Below are 16,193 nucleotides of genomic sequence, written 5' to 3'. Positions count from 1 at the left end.
ATGAAGCTGTCAGTGGGCCTTTTGTTAGTCACACTGGGTGAAATAAGCTGGTCTGAGTGAAGGCAGGGGGTCAGGTCACTTGATGGAAATGGACCCTCCTGGCTGCGGAAACTCTTGCTATCTATCCTTGATGGCTTTGTTATATCACTCTCTGGGCAAAAATTCTCTGAAAAGCCCTGGCTGGTTCATGGGTTCATGGGAAACATGTGAACACAATTTGCTTAGGGCTACTACCTCCCCGCCTGTGCCCATAACTTCTTTCACAATAAGATCAGAACAATATTTAACACCTAAAGGAGCCTTCCTCAATCTGGTGCCCTGCAGATAAGTTGGACTGCAGCTTCCATGATTCCCAATGCTGGCTGGGAATGATGGGAGTTCCCATCCAACACATCTGAAGGTTCCTTGAGTTGGGAGACTTAAAAAGTATAGCCCACTCGGTGATCTGGGATGCCAGGATTTTGTCAAGTTCTACTAGTTTCCTCAAATTTATGATATGGCAAGATTAAGGCCTTAGCTAGACCTACCTCTTATCACGCGACGGAGAAGGGAAGATCCTGCGATGTGATTATCGCAAGATCCCTCCTCCGTTTACATGTGAGGCGCGATGAACTCAGGAGGAGCGGCGTTGCGCCCAACATTTTTATTTTTAAAGCGACTGGAGCGCACGAACATTTGTGCGCAAAAGGTAAGTCTTTTTTAAAAAAATAATTTAAATTCCCGCTCCCCTCACCCTACCCCTGATGGGTGCAGCGCTCCCATCAAACCACGGCAATGGGCCACATGTTCCATGGTATTGGGCTCAGCCCGGGACCATGGAAAAAACGGGCCCAAAGTGTAGGGCTCTATCCCGGGGCCAGGGAGGGATGATCCCGGAATCCCCTGTGCATCATGTGGACACATAGGGACGATCATGGGGTTCGCCCTGGGATAAAGCCCCGTCTAGCTAAAGCGAAGTCTGCAAACTTCAATCAACCAGCTCAGGGTGGGCAATCAAATAAAGCTATCACTGCAGGTTTAAACTCTGCTCAGTTAATAGTTGAGGCCAAGAGCAAGCAGATGTTTTCAGTTGGGGACTCTTGAAGGTTTCATCAATGTGCAACCTGCAGAGACACACCAGCTCTCTCCTCCCTACAGAAAATCCGTCTAAACAGACTTTGGTTTCCCCACTCCCACCTTCTAGTTTGTCTTCAAAGCTAGTAGACAGTAGACCCTGTAAGGCAAAACATGACTTTCCTGATAACAATAGGAACAAGCAATGGCTGAGAGTGCTCAGTTGAAATCAATATTGATCTTTGAAACCTAGATCTTGCACAGTACTGATTGGCCTTGAACTTGATTTTCCCCTCAAGCCACTTTGGTTCTGATGTCTTAGGGTCAAAGTATGTAATACACTAGTGTGCAACTGAAACTCCCTTTTATGGATTGGGACCATCGTACCTGGGCAGGAAGATTTAAAGTCCACCTGTCTGTTATTTTTCAAAAATCCCTTAAAAAAGCCTCCAATGGTTCTAAAGGAGATGTTTTTCTTTCTTTCTTTTTAGTCCCCATGCTGAAGGGATGTGTGTGTGTGTGTGTGTGTGTGTGTGATTCAAAAAATAAGTGGTAGTAATAGAGGGAGGTTTAACGCTCCCCTACAATTTAGGGTGACCATATGAAAAGGAGGACAGGGGATTTCAGCAGGTGTCATTTGTATGCATGCAACACCTTGTGAAATTGCCTCTTCATCACAACAGTTAAAGCTTCAGGCGCTATACTAAAGTAACCAGATACAAAAGAGGGCAGGGCTCCTGCAGCTTTCACTGTAGTGATGATGAGGGAATTTCACAAGGTGCTGCATGCATGCAAGTGACACCTGCTGAAATTCCCTTTTCTACACAACTGTTAAAGATACAGGAGCCCTGACCTCCTTTCCATATGGTCACCCTACCCTACCAGTATATGCTGGTCCCAATCCAGATCAAGGCACTGTGTGCTTACTGGCAAGTAAAGAAAGAGAGGGTCAGTGGTTTGTCCCTCACTGTAACAGGGAACAGTAAAAAAGGCACAATGAGAAAAGAGGAATACTTAAAGCTGACCTGTCATTATGTAACAAGGCTTATTTGTTAAATTGGTGAAGTCTAGCATATGGGAGAAACTGTCCCCTTCCTTCACAAAGCAGTAAAGATGCCACCCCAAGTCTGAGTTTCCAGACTTTTTGCCAAGCTTTAAATCATGGGGGTGGAGGAGGGATTTCTTTGCTGTTAACAGTCTTGGCATCTCCCCAAATTTAATATCTATAATGAATTGGTTCAAGTGTCCCTTTTGCCATCTAGCTTTTGACCTCTGTAAAGTCCATAAGGGTCACACTCTTGATATTCTCAGGCAGAGTGAAGGCGGAAAAATGACAGCGAAAGTACACGCCCTCATGACTTCCTGTGAAAAATGAGCCTTTGGATGATGGATTAATTAAATACACTTGAGATAATCACAAAAGCAGGTGGGACTATAAATGGCTGCCCTGCTGCTGAAGCACCAAGAGATCCCCATCACCACCATCAATGTGGGCCCCTACAGGTTCACAGAGCAGATGTACATATGGTGATTTGCTTTGAAAGAGCATGAACAAAAGATGCATAATGCTAGGCCATTAACTAAAAAAAAAAAGGGGGGGGGAGATAGAAAAGTAAAATAATTTGCTGTGGACAAGCGCAAGACATCAGAGGCCGATGAGAATTGTCAAGCTCTATGGATAACCTTCCTGCTGCTTTTCTCCAATGACAAAGAACACAGCAAAGATTTCAAAGGGTGCAAAGAAATGACCCAGACACCAAACGGCCAACCTTGCCTTATGTTAATAATAAACCATGTGCATCCCCTTTAATATATCACAGCAGAACAGTGCCGCGGTGGCGGCGTTTCACAACATCATGCAAAAGCACAGCAGATGAAGCCATTCTGAAGGAACTGGGAGAGTGGTGATGACAGTAAGCATGTCAAACAACACTGAGTAAGTGCATGATATAAACAAAAATCACAGCCTGAGGAATCCTACTAGTATATATGCTTTGCAGAACGTGTGTGTGTGTGTGTATTATCCAAACTGTCTGATTTTTCATCACTAAAAGTAGATTGCTGTAGCACTTTAAGACCAACTGCTTCATTGGGCCGAGAGCGTCGATAGGCAGCAGCTTATGACGTGGGATGCAGTTGACTTTTTGTGAACCACCCCTACACGGTATTAGGGACCAGAGAAACAGGGTGCTTCCAGTTGTAGGGATCCAAGTGCTAATTTTTGGTGAATTGCCCAGAGAGCTTTGGCTACTGGGCGGTATAGAAATGTTTAAAAAATATATAATATAAAATACACAATTAACAACCAGAAGCATCGTGCAGCTATTCAGTCTTTTCTTTCTTAATGGTTTTTCTGTGGTAAGTTAAATGATGGAAATATTTGTGGGAAAACATGGGAGGGATACAAGTGGAAGATGACATCAACTGGAAACTGACCCCAGCCCAGTTAAATCCTGTGAATGGAGCAGGACAATGGCATGGTAAAAGCCTTCCTCATAAGCCTTTTAAGCACCCAGACTGGTAGATCTGTGAATAAATCCTTAGGCTTCCTATTCCATTCATCATCATAGGGTCCAAACAGACATTACTTCAAATGTGTGCCTAGCAGCTATATCTTCTTTTCATTTTTACTCTAGAGAAGGTGCAGGTGATGCAATCCAGATCTTAAAAGCCTCCGTAGCCCCCACACTAGGGAACAATTTAGACTGGGTGCCTTGCACCCACTGTAGGGTAAACACGGAAACAAAAAAAGATGTAGCTTCTAGGCACACATTTAAAGTAAAAAATATCCTTTCAGAATCCTTCCAGTCTTTGGAAGGTTAAGGGGATCATCATTATGGACTAATCCTAATGGTCTAGTCTTGTTTTACAGAGGCAAAGAAGTTGTCAGCCAGGTATGTACATTTAACCATCAATGGGCCAGTACATATATTTAGCATAATGACAACAACACAGTAGCACTGGGGTATAAATTGTCATGTAGACTGTATCTTAGTTCATTCTCAGTTAAATATAGCCTACAGGATTATTTTGTGATATTTGAAACTACTTGCTCCTGGGCACATGGAAGTTGCGGAGAGATCCTAAGCATTTGCTCCTGGAGGGTAAAAATGTGGCGTGACCTGCTGAGGGATGATCAAGCAACACATCTGTGGAAGACACAGTGAAACTGGACTACAGCAGCTCCCTATTTAGCAACAGAAATAACCTATACACATCTTGTGACGCTTCAAACTCGTCTCCCTCCCGATATAAGCACGTGAAAGAGGGACACTCTCACATGTCAAAGCGCTGCTTCTGTCAAGCCATTCCCACATATTGGACTTGAATCAGATCTATGAGACAAACACCTAAAGGAGACTAACATATCAGCAGGGCTAATACTGCATAATGCAATTAGGTCTTACTTAACTCTACTCCTATTCAGGTTAAGTACACAGTCAAGCATTTTGCTGAAAGGAAGCTTGACGCTATGGGGAAAAGGGAATACTGTAGGGCAATAAAAACAAAAGGAATAGTAAGTGCAAGCATTATGAATTATCAGCAGGCTTTTCCTGGTATGGATGTAAAATTTTCAAGCACTCATTTTGAATTCTCCATCTTTTCTTGATGGTAATGTCTGAGGATCAGTTATGGTCAGCTTTTATCTCAAGAATCTGCCCTGGAAGACATTTTTTAAAGGGGAAACTCATTAGTTTAAGAGTGGCCAAACATCACCTAAACAGCTGACTGTGGTATAAATATTTGGTGGACCAACGTATTTTCATGAAGCACATGAAAGGTGCCTCCTCCTCCTCCAAAGCCATGAAATCGCTACTCACTATGACATCTTTCAGGGGTGAAACACCCCAAATATCTCCGATCGCATCCAATATTTAGTGGTAGGGATGTTCCTTCAGGTTGAGTGTAAAAAGAGGAATGGAGGGATTAACCAGAAGATAATACCTCTAAGCCTACCATGACACTTCCCCCAGCTGTGTTTTTAACAGCTGTATAACAGATAGTAATTAAAGATGTGCAGCTTCCTTATCACTATATCTGATGCAGGGAGAAAGCTGTTGAGTTGCCATCTTCTTCTGGTTAGAACATGTACGTTTTTGCAAAAAAGTAGAAATTAAATAGCTGCCATTTCCCCATCGTTACATCCCCAAGCCAGGAAATTTTATATTTACTGAATTTCTGCCTGTGATGCATAAGAATGCAAGAAGGGCTTTGTTGGATCAGAGCAAAGGTCTATCAAGTCCAGCATCCCCAATTCCACAGTGGTCAACCAGATGCTCCCAGAAAAATCCAAAAGCAGAACTTGAAGGAAACAGAGTCCATACATGCAGTTTTTAAAAGGCTAGGGTGGCCACTTATGCATCACTGGAAAAGAGGACATGGATTTGTATAATATTTGCATATGCCGATGTATATGTATAGACTTAGATTTAGAAATAATTACTATAATTTAACTACAAATATAAGAGATCTCACCATAGCGGGGAAGATTGCAGCCAGCTGACCCACGTGGACTGCCTACATAGTCTGCTGTCCAGCTGCTAACTATTGATGGGCAACTTTTTGTGAACCACCCAGAGAGCTCCGGCTATTGGGCGGTATAGAAATGTAATAAATAAATAAATAAATAAATAAACTTCAAGGCTCAGATCTTCCTTCTTAGGTTTCTTTATATTTAAACTGGAATTGGATTGGACAGCCCTTCAAACAGAGGACAGGCCTCTGTAAAGTAGGACACATAGCCACACTATAAGGTTCAGCTTTTCTGTCCAGAAAAAGTGGCAACTCTACACACCTGGTTAACTATTTCAAGGATATTCTAAAAACAAAATAGTTTTGTTTTGTTTTTTACAGCAGAATTAAATAGTTTTTCATGGCGGGAATAAAATAACAACAAATATTATACATTGCAAAGTGCACATGTACTTCAGGGTTTTTTACTACATGGCATTTTGAACAGTGCCAGAGAAATTGCTGAGTGATGTGCTAATGAGGTGTGAATGGATCCTTTGGAAAATGTGTAAATGGCTGTGAAAAGGGATTTCAGGGCTGCTGCACTGGCACTTGTAAAGTCAAAAGGCGCCCAAAGATGTTTTCACAAAGGACTCATCTGGCCAGTTCACACCAGTGGAGGCTGGTGGCTTCGATGTCAGTGGGGTGGTGAATCCACTCTGGGTTTCAGTCAGAACCAGTCAGAACTCTGACGGATAGCTCCTTTAGAGTCTTGACTGAAACCCAGAGAGAATTCACTGCCCCAGTGACATCGAGCCACCTGCCTCCACTGGTTCACACACACATGTGAGGGCCAAACTAGATGTGAGGTAGGAGATCCTATAATGTTAATAGCAGCTGGAGTGGTGGAGGGTGGGAATGTGGCACTGGTTGAAGATTCCATGTACTCTGGCAATGTGCCCAACAGAAGCACCTAAAAGCATGGTGAACAAACAAAGAAAAATGCACAAATGAAAGATGGCCTATAACAAAAAAAAAAGTAGGCGAAAGAGAACACAGGAGAGAAGAACAGAGAAAAACAGATCAAAAGGCCCTAGCTAAGTAGCTCACAAAGGTGGATATTACTACTGCTGCTGCTGCTGCGGTCAGAAAGGAACCGAGCAAGGAGATATTGACTCTACTTATTAGGCAATGCACCCTCATTGTTAAGACAGCTCTCCACTCCAAAACCCTTTACTGGCTTAGCTCTAGAAGGTTCTGAATACTGCTCTCAGCAGGTGCAAACCCCCTTTCCAGCGACCGCTAGCATGAGTGCAGGTGACTCCAATGGTAAGCATTTCTAAATGTTGCAACATGGTGGAGAATATCTTGGCATGGAGAAGTTGTGGCAAGTGTGATGTGAGACCAGCCTGTTGCATAAGGGTAGGCAACCTGGGACTCTCCAGATTTTTTGGAATACAACTCCCATAATCCCTGATTTTTGGCCATGCTGGCTGGGGCAAATGGAAGTTATAGTACAAAACATCTGAGGGCACCAAGTTGCCTGCTCCTGCTATAGACATCTAGCCACTTGGGAGATAAAGTAACCTGTGCTTCCACAAGGCTCTAATAAAGAAACAAAGACTTAAAGAGATGGAGAAGGAATGGGTGAGAAGGAGGAGGGTAGGATCGCTGAGCTGGGGAAATTGCGTATATTCCCCCCTCCCTCCAATGGGGCCTTAAATCCCTGTTAATAGGGCCTTTAGGGCCCCCATTGGTGGGTGGGGGAGGGAAACATGCAATTTCCCTAACGTTGGGAAATTGCATATTTCCCCCCACTGCATTAATGGTGGCCATTATTAATGTAGTGGGGGGGGGAGGGACAAAGGGTGCACCACGACCCAGAACTCAGGGCGCGGATCCCTCCTAGCATTGGGCAGGTCTGCCTGGGCCTGTGAAGGCAGGACCTGTGGGCATCCCCTGAGCTCATGGATGGATATTCGATCCAATGCTAAGTCCTCCTGCCTTGCCCTGCTGCTACATCACCTGCCTGTCTCCAATTGGCCCGCTTCAGGCTGGAGGCTTCTCCTTCTGTCTCCTGTCTCTGCTGTTTCTTTGCCATTCTCTATGAAGCATCCATCTTTAGCCACTTCCCCACACCCCTATCGTTCCCCCACCCTATGTCACCGTGATTCTCACAGCCTTCCTTCCCCCTCCAGCCCCCCTCTCACTCTCGCACCTTTTGCTAAGCCCTTTCTTATCTCTGGCCATGTGCACCACAAAAAACAACAAAAAGGGGGGGGGTCTAAACCAGGAATGGGAGGAGATTTCGTATTCAGGTTCTCCTCATGGGGAGGCAACAGATGCACAACTAAAACCCTTTGTGAGAGAAACGTTCTTCACACCAAAAAGTGGAGCGGCAGCTCTAAACCCTTGAAAGTTTGCAATAATGAGAGGAAATTTCACATACAGGTTCCCATCATGGGGAGGCAACAGATGCACAGCAAACACCCTGCACGGCTATGCAGCACAACCTGTTGCTAGGCAAATCTCAGAAACAGAGATCGACCAAGAAGAGCAAAACACTTTTGACGACACTTGCTGAGAAACTCTGTAGGCGAGCAGCTTCACCCACTCTGCACAACAGATGACACACTAACCCATGATGGGTTAAATAAACCTTTCTGCAGACTGTGGGTTATTGGGGTGGCGTACACACCCACACCTGAGATCATGGTGGTTAAATGTAGAGATCTTATATCACTTGCCATTAGAATAGAAAGGCTTTATTGCTAAAGCAAACAATACCTGCTAGAAACTAATGTGTCATTACAGACCACCAGAGACATTGTTCTGAACTGTGTCCAGCAGCAGTGACACAAAGCACTTCCTACAAAAAGCAGGGACAGAATCAGTAGACCTAGAATTAACAATAGAACTAGAATTATCATCTCTACAGCAGCCTTCTCCAACCCGGTGCCAATGACCATGCTGGCTGGGGGGTGATGGAATTGTAGTCCAACACATCTGGAGGGCACCATGTTGGGGAAGGCTGCTGCACAAGTGCTGAATTTCTTCTCCTTCTCCTAAGAGAGGAAATGGAATCAAGCTGTCCCGCCATAAAGATAAAGGGCAGATAAATGTAGAATCTTTGGGCCTTATGATTGGAGGGACAGAATGTAAGATCAGCAGGTGCTGAAACGTTCCCTGCTGTGCAAAGAGGAAGATCAAGAGAAAGCAAAGAGTCCAGATGGAGGAGCATAGAAGTAAAGGGCATGACTAGAGAGCACAGGGGATTGGGGGCGGGGGGGGGGGGGGAGAGATGCCCTTCCAGGTTTGGTGAGTTTAGGCCTAATCCTCCCCATGGCAAAGATGACACAAAGGCAGGCCCTCATTTCCATCTGAATATGAGATATGGGGTGGAACATGCTCAGCTGCTAGAGACAGAAGGGAGAAAGAGGGGAACGTTTTCTCATTTGAAATCCAGCCCCTTAATGAGGGTGCACTGCAAGCCTCAAGATAAGGGGCCTTTGATAAGAAGCAGAGCCTTGTGGCAGATGAGGAGTGACAGGCATGCTGTGAAGGCTAATGGACACGCGGGGTGGGGAGGGGGGCAGCCATCTCAGGGAGCTGGGCAAGCACCACACTATGTGGCCGTGGCAGGAGAACCAGCACCTGGGCCACAAACCGCCTTGTGTCACTGTATCCCGACCCACGGGGTGAAAAGCAATTGTTATTTTACTCACTCTCGGGAAATGGGGACTTGGAAAACATATCAAAGTGTAAGATTTGTTTTTGTAGCCTGACCCCACTCAGGTCTCTATTTTTGCAGTCTTGACACTGCATAAAAGGCTGCGGCAGTTAAGGCCATTTGGCCATATGAAGTCCAACTTGACAGGTATGACCAATAATCAACCTTTATTTTAAGGCCAGTGTTGCTAAGATGCTAATTCGTGGCCTTCCAATGTGCGTCTGGCTTTGAAGGTGCCATCAGCTACAGTCACTGTCTCCCAATTAAGAAGCAACAACGACTGGAACAGCAACCTGCCATTTGTTTCAAACTCCACCTGTAAGTCCTCTTGCTGTGCGATTCAGCTGTGTCCCTAGAAAGCTGGAAGCTTGAATAATCCATCAATCTAAAATGTCTTATTGGAGGGACATATACAAACTCAGATGATGAAGCAAAATCACACTCTCTTGATTTAAGCCATGGGTGGAAAACTTCCCCCCTCGACACCTCAGGCAAAAGCTGTCAGTCACATGCCAGCAGTGGGCAGGATCAGAACCCAAAATGGGTAAGGACAGAGCTACCCTTATTCTCTCTTTCTTACACACCCACTTCAAGCCCCTTTTCATCTAACCATTCCTCCTTCCCCTTTTTTCTCTTCCCCTATTTTCTCTTTCCTTGTCCCTGTTCTTTTTCTCTTCTCCCTTTATCTGTATTTCTCCTTCTCTCTTTTGTCATTCTCTCCCCCCCCGCATTTCCCACCCTTTTTTCTTTCTCTCTTCTTTCTTTCTGCCCCTTTTCCTCTTTCTCCTTCCCTCTCCTTTTTTCCTTTCTCCCCTTTTTCTTCTGTCCTCCCACTCTCTTCATCCTCCCTCCCTCTCTCTTTCTTTCTCCCCTTCCTTCCCCAGTGGGAGTATTCCCCCCCAAAGCCTTATTGTTGTGTGGAAATGGGGGGGGGATTTTCAGGGTTGTAGAACATGGGGAGAGGAAGCTTACTCTTTTACTCTCCAGCAGTGATTACCCCAAAACTGCACACACACACCCAACAGGGCCATTGGTCTTTTTAAAAAGTTTCCATTGGTGTTAACCCCACATGGCAATTATATTTTTTCTTTTTCTTTTGTAAAGAGCTTTCGTTAGAACCAATGGAAGCTTTTAAAAAAATACTGTGGGATGAGTGGGTGGGTGATGGTGGATGGAGAGGCCATGTGGGTTGCTTCCAGCCCGCCAGTCCCATGCTGCAACCACAACTTTGTGCAATTTACCCTTCAGCAAGGACTAACATTAGCGAGAAGTTATCATTCTTTGCTGGAGCGGTGGATTTGCCTCGACATCGAATGAGAAGACAGATCAGCCACAGTGCTAGACATGGGTGCTTGTGGAATAAGGAGGCCTTTGCCTGTGCCCTGTGACTGCTTAATAGCTGTGGTTATGAGGGTTCAGCTCAAGCAGGCTGAGACACACAACAGATGTGCTGCTTTCTACTTGATTACCTAAAAGTAAATGAAACCAAGGGAGCCTCACTGAATAATGATTCTCCCCAGAGTAAGGGGCTCCACTTATGTTCAGGGATTGCAACTTCTACGTGCAGATACAAATGTTGTTTGCTTTCATTGGCTGAGGAAAGCACAGAATCTTGGGGCTCTGCTGAACTATATGGGATGTTTTATTAAGTGGGCCTGCTTCAAGAAAGACACAGGAAAGGTGGTGTGTGTACAGAAGGAGAGATATAGATAAGTATATCTTATTCATGCAGCTGTTCAAGTAGGGGTAAGAAAAGTTATACCTGCTGAACATCTTCTACACATGAGGGACACGTTTTGACAGTGAGATAACCCATCTATAATATTGATTTATATTTTTTGTTTAATCTTACGCAGCCCATTGAAACCTTTTTGATCCTCATGGCGTTTGAGTGATTCGGTTTTAAAAGATTGTTCTTCTCCTGTTCTTAATTTGCAGTGTTCTGGTGTCGTTTTAAAATTTTAAAATTGTTTTAAAGCTCTAAACAATAAATCACTTTGTGAGCCTTATTTGGGCTGAAAGCTAACTCAGAGATAATTTTAGAAATAAGACTAAATAAATAAAATTTGAACCAACACATACGGTATCAAATTTGTTAATAACCTCTAATCCAGCTGATTTTTTTGTCCTATGCCCTGAACATTTTTCTAAAACAAATAGAGCATCTTAAAGGCACAATGTAGAATGTTACAGGAGACTGAAATGGTTCCCTGTTGGCTTCTATTCCATTTTTAATGCCTGATACACATCCATTCATTTGCTTACAGAGTCTGTTCTGCTTAACTGATATAAATGTCAGAAAGGCATAAATGTAATTCAAACTCCTCTCCATCATTTAAAGTCTTTTAAAATGTGGCCACACACTTCCAAAGATCTAGTACCACCATGAGCTAAGGAAACATACAACTACACACACTCATACCATTATTTAATTATTCAAAGAAGATTCTAATGGACTGTTAGATTTCAATAACTGATTTCCCAGAGAGCGGGTATGGCACACACAGGCTTTGGAAGGGCTGGATTAATATTTTATGAACTCTGATGGGGAGCCAAACCAATTTCCAAGAGAGGTCCCCCCCCCACAGCATTTGGCAAAGGGAGGAAATTGAAAGAGAAATACCCACCCACCCCAATTTACCCCAGAGCTAATGATTGCAAAAAGAAATATAGATATAGTAATTCAGTAAATGGTATGATGTGCCAAATTGAATGAAGCACAAGTGCAAGGAATGAAATAAGGTTATGGTTAAGATCTAATTGTCTCAATTTTTTTTCTTTGTCAATTTCTATTCTTAATACTGAAGCACTCAACGTCTCTCAACTTTATTATTTTCTAGTAAGTCTAGAAAATAATTTATTTTCTACCAGTTGGCATATACTCTTTCCCTTCTTGACAAAGTTTCTTGTTCTATTAGGTAGATATGCTAATCTCTACATTAGCGAGAAGTTATCATTCTTTGCTGGAGCTGTGGATTTGCCTCTACCTAATCTCTTAGGTAGATGTTTTTTGTGGTTTTAATTTTTGTGAACCGCCCAGAGAGCTTCAGCTATTGGGCGGTATAAAAATGTAATAAATAAATAAATAAATAAATATTATGTGTTGTGAAATTTATATAGCAACATCCCAAATATTTTGTGAGCCAATCCTGTTCCACAGATGTCAGCGGATGCTGTTTCTTGGGCATGGAATCAAAAATTCTAAAAGTGCCCAAACTCAGACTCCTAAGTTTTAGTATAACTTCTTACACTGCAGTCAAAAAAACACACATTGGCAAACCTTCTCTCTTGAGAAGGAACCAGGACTGATTGCTAGTATGGAGTTGTTCTATGATGTAGCAGGAAAGATCAATAGAACTTAACCCTTAGCAGACAAGGCAACCTTCCCTTAAAGCAAGGTACAGGAGAGAGAGGGAGAGAACTAATAAGCCATTTTTCTTAGAGCTCACTGCTGGATTCCTTAGTGTATATGATGAATGACAAATACTTTCCTGTCCCTAATGTAAACCTTACGTTATTGCAAATACCACATCATAAAGAAAACATGGAGCACAGAGCTTTTTGCTCCTGGAACTCAGGTCAACAATATTAGTGACCACATATTGACTGCTTATACATTTATAAATTATAAATTTCATTTATAAATGAAATACAACCACTCATATGGGCTAATAATTTGAACATATGTGCAGTATCGGACTGGCATCCTTCTAGGCCACATATGTTGAAATTAGGCAGGCCAATTCATCTACACCAAGCAAGTACTGTTTTCACACAGTGGTTCAGCAATCTCTGAAGTTTTGGTTCATCTAAATATACAGCCTTATTCTATTCAGTTGTATATAGTACACATGTTCAGCTTTCAAATCTGCAATATATAGGGGAAATGCTTTCCACTGAGCAAACAGCATTTTTTTTTAACATTGTACAGCAGTTTTCTATGATTCTATTAAATTTATGTCTCCGGAACTGACAGGTTTTTCCTCTTTTCACTCCTTAACTGTAGTAGATCTGATCATCCTATTCTGAATACCTCTATGTGGTGTAAATCAAAGCGCACACTTCTGCATTTTTTAAAGATTTCCCATGGATGCAACTATAAACATACTTGAACTAGCTTGTCTGCAAACCTTTTACAAAACTTAGTTAAAATTATTCTTCCTTCTGAAAAAAAAAAAACTTATGATGATTCTCTTTCCACTGAGGAATGCATCTGATTTTAAGCCATAAAAATCATGTTTGAACTGACCTGACTGAAAGAAACAAGCTAAGTAGTAACAAGGCCAGTATCATCTAGTTGCACGAATAAAACATTTGCCAGGATGAGGCAGAACCAAGTCACAGAGAACTATTAAATTCATATGTGCTCAAATAGATCCATGGGTTGTGTCCATTATTAGTCTCCCAGGCATTTCAATGGTCTACTCTAAACAGAACTGGATAAATTCAACGAGTTGAATTTGGGCTTGATTAGTGTTGTCCAATCATGAGTTTAGTCGACAACAGTGAACCACAAATACAGTAATCACAAATCACCTGTGGTAACCAGCAATTTAATTCTGGAGTCCACAAAGGAGCTCTCTCTCTCTCTCTCTCTCTCTCTCTCTCTCTCTCTCTCTCACACACACACACACACACACACACACACACACACACAATTACAAGGAAGTAGAGTGCCTCTTTCAAAATCTGTACAGCACCATGTACATTGATGGTGCTATATAAATAAATAAATAAATAATAATAATAATAATAATAATAATAATAATAATAATAATATTTGGTCTTGTGCTAGGATGCAGCATCAGTGCCATGGGTTGAGGGGTGGAATCTGCCATGGGTTGAGGGAGGACTGCTACAAACGCACACATTGAACACTGTTCCCCCCCCCCATTGCTTCTGCAGGACAGGAAACAAAACACAGAGACAGAGACAAACCCAGAGTGTTGTTCCTTATTAGAAATGGTTGGCTCCCAAACCTCAGGATCAACTCATCAACAGAGGCAAACTAGGCAATGGCCTCAAGTGCCAAGATGTTAGGGATGCCTAGCTCAGCTACACCTTAAGAGAGGAGCTGCCTACATGTTTAAATAAAGGAGGCACATGGAAGCAGCTTAGCAGCTTGTTGTCTGCGTTACATATACACCCTGCATTTCAAGAGCCTTCAGATTCCCACCAGCTTTGCAGGGCATAGACAAGTTTGTAATGGGGAGGAGTAAAGAATGGACAGATGCAAAAAGCAAAGGCAAGAAAAATAGCATCTGGGGCAATTATTGCTCATTTAATGTGCTCTTTCAAAATGGCACCAGCATCCAAAATGGCACCAACATCCAATAAGACATGATATATGTGTCTGAGGGGCAGGGAGATTTTACTTTACCTAGAGCAGCAAAAGATCCTGAGCCAGCCCTGCCAAGCCCAACCAAACCAACATGCCCAGCCCAAGCTATCTTGTGGCTTCAGGCACCCCCTACCCTTTCCATGTACAAAAGCTGATTGGCCTGGCAGATGAATTTTATTTCAACAGCAGTAGTGAGATAGCATCCTCCATTTGCATCTGAAGGCAGAAGGCTTGTTGTGTGGCCCCAAGACAAGAGTGTGGCATACACAGCTCTGTCCTCTAAGAGAGGGGAACAGCCAGAGGGCTTTGGAAGAATGTTGTGGTGGTGGCAACTGCCACCCCACTACATTTGCTGCCTGAGGTGGTTGCTTCATTCTGCCTAATAATAGGGCTGACGCTGATTATCATCCAACAGGAAAAATGTATTTTGGGTTCTTTAATGCACAGACAGATCAATCTGCTACCCTTTGTATTTTTGAGAATAAAAATACAGTAAAGGGGGAAAGGGAGGATCTATACATAAGAAAATTAAGTTTGCAAAGTAATATCAATCAAAGAAACAGTTGCAACAAAATATGGTGAGGATAAGCATATGTAAGAAGCTGAACCAACCTTGGAAATACAACTAAAACGTACAAACCCAATGCAAAATGAGTTCTAGACAAGACAAACAGTCCAGGGAGGAGTCTCTCTCTCTCTTTCTGTGAGTGCAGCAGCTTCTGTACACTCAATAGGAAAGTGACTCCTTTTCTTGACCAAGATGCAGCTAACCCCAGAGGACCAAGGACTCCAAAATGCATTCACATTTTCCAGTGACTGCAGTCCAGTAATTGTGACTGCTGTCAAAGGAGATTCCTCTAGCCCAAAGGATCTTGTGAGGAACCATGCTGGCTGGGAATGATGGGAGCTGTAGTCCAAAACAACTGGAGGGCAACCAGGTTGGGGGAGGCTGCATCAGAAGATGTGTTTTCATTCTCCAGTGTTTGCTGGATTGTGCAAGATAAAGTTCCTTGCAACTTCAATCTGATCAGCTGCTATTCTCCCACATGTGCTAGCCAAGAGCTTCTGTAGTAGCCCATCTACCCATCTGTCAGACACGCTCTAAACTTCTATTGCTCTGTGTGTGAAAACCAGAGACCCTGCCTCTATAGTCACAGCACAGGCAAAGACCCCCCATTCCCTGAAGCTAAATAAAACATCTTCCCCTACCCTCACCCCACAGTTGTTGTGGCAGTGCCCAGAGTAAAATGTGCCTCTTTCCATGATGCTTTTAGCAATCAGTTACTGTTCCAAAGAGGCATGTTTCTGAAAGCAAGGAGTTTGGGATGGAGTTTTATAGAAGAGAAAACAGATGCCCAGGAAGGACCTTACAGGTCACTGGGATGCAATGAGGATCATTTTGAAATCTGCTTGGTGGGAGGCTTTTCTTTTTAGCAATGTCCCCTTGCCTTTATCAATTGTTGCAACACTAGGATCTAGAGTAGGCACAAACTACCTAAGGTCGGTATGCCATATCTCGTTTGCCAGGGCTTCCCTGGAAAAGTTCCTCCCTACTGCACCTATGGATCAACTCTCCTATAAGATAACACATATAGCTTCAGTTCATGGGGGAAGCAA

General features: G+C 43.2%; 1 protein-coding gene across 14 annotated transcripts in view; it reads right to left on the bottom strand.

Moving 5' to 3' along the window:
* NFASC (neurofascin) overlaps window positions 1-16,193 on the bottom strand; it is a 223,305-nt gene that overhangs the window by 34,432 nt on the left and 172,680 nt on the right. The window lies entirely within an intron of this gene.

The sequence above is a fragment of the Elgaria multicarinata genome, chromosome 1, assembly GCF_023053635.1.
Source record: "Elgaria multicarinata webbii isolate HBS135686 ecotype San Diego chromosome 1, rElgMul1.1.pri, whole genome shotgun sequence".
NCBI lineage: Eukaryota > Metazoa > Chordata > Lepidosauria > Squamata > Anguidae > Elgaria > Elgaria multicarinata.
The sequence above is the reverse complement of the archived record's forward strand: the minus strand, read 5'-3'. Positions and strand labels throughout refer to the sequence as shown.